Raw genomic sequence first — 1,225 nt, 5'->3', positions numbered from 1 at the left:
AACTTAATTCATTCTAATTAAAGAGAGAAACGGATTGACCAATAACAGGACCTTAAAATGTTTGCTATAGATCGACTACAATGTACGTTAATATGTAATACATTTAAATCAATTTAGATCAGTCTTAAGGATGTGATTTTAAATAGCAGAAGCGGATTTAGGGTGGGGGAGGGGGTGGGGAGGTATCTGGCAACCCTGATCTGTATTCAAGAAACCTGTCACTTGCTTAAACAAATGCACAGCTATAACTTAACACTCTAAGTCTAAACACAATTACGGATTACAATGCAATATGCATACAAGCTTAGCATGTTCATCACTCAAAGCAATTTACCAATTGATACGCACTGATGATGTCATAGTATATAACAACAAAACAAGTTTGAAGCAATGAAGTTAAAGTTGGAAGCGGTTGGCGCATCGGTTCTGGCTTGGACGCCCAACCTTGAGGTCAGGGGTTTGGAACTAGCGCACTCGTGTCTTTGGGCAAGGCACTTTATCTACATTTGCCTCTCTGTACCCAGGAGTATAAATGGGTACCCGGTGGTTACTGCTGGGGAGGAAAAAAGGCGGCGTGGAAAGGAACTGGCCACCCTGCCACACAACCGAGACTTAGTACAAGTACAATGGGCTCACAGCTCATTCCCTTACGTTCAGTAATGAATATGGGACTACATTTTAAACAAGTTAAAATTGATTTTGCTCTTTTCTGTTTGTAAGTTAGGCAACATTATAGAGGACTTTCAACAGAATATTAGTTTCAAAGCTGGAATGCAGACAATTGGAGGTTACGAGAAAAGCAATTAAAGCAGAAGCCGCGATGTCAACTCATCCTCTACACATCTATCTAAAAACTTATTTGAGGCATAATTTACATAATATTCTTCTTTTTTACACCGAACTGACTTGGGTCAACGACAAGAAATTAAATTTAGAAAGAAAAAGAAAAAGTCAGAAAGAAAATGCAAAGGAGGAAAATGGAAAGAAAGGAATAAGTTAAAAAAAACCCCGTAAAATTAGAATAGTACTTGGAAGAATTTTATCTAGTCTTTAGTTGAATATAATGTAAAACCTTTAGTCTATATCGTGGTCGGACGTTTCACCGACAGACATTCGACCTACAGACTATCAACCGAAATACCATGTTGCCGACTGCCAGTTTGCCGACAGGACGTTTCGCCGACAGCCAATTTGCCGACAGGCAATTCGTCGAAAAATGTTAATG

Source organism: Anneissia japonica, unplaced genomic scaffold (genome assembly GCF_011630105.1).
Source record: "Anneissia japonica isolate Jap-2015-1 unplaced genomic scaffold, ASM1163010v1 scaffold699_len907043_cov185, whole genome shotgun sequence".
Classification (NCBI taxonomy): Eukaryota; Metazoa; Echinodermata; class Crinoidea; order Comatulida; family Comatulidae; genus Anneissia; species Anneissia japonica.
The sequence above is the reverse complement of the archived record's forward strand: the minus strand, read 5'-3'. Positions refer to the sequence as shown.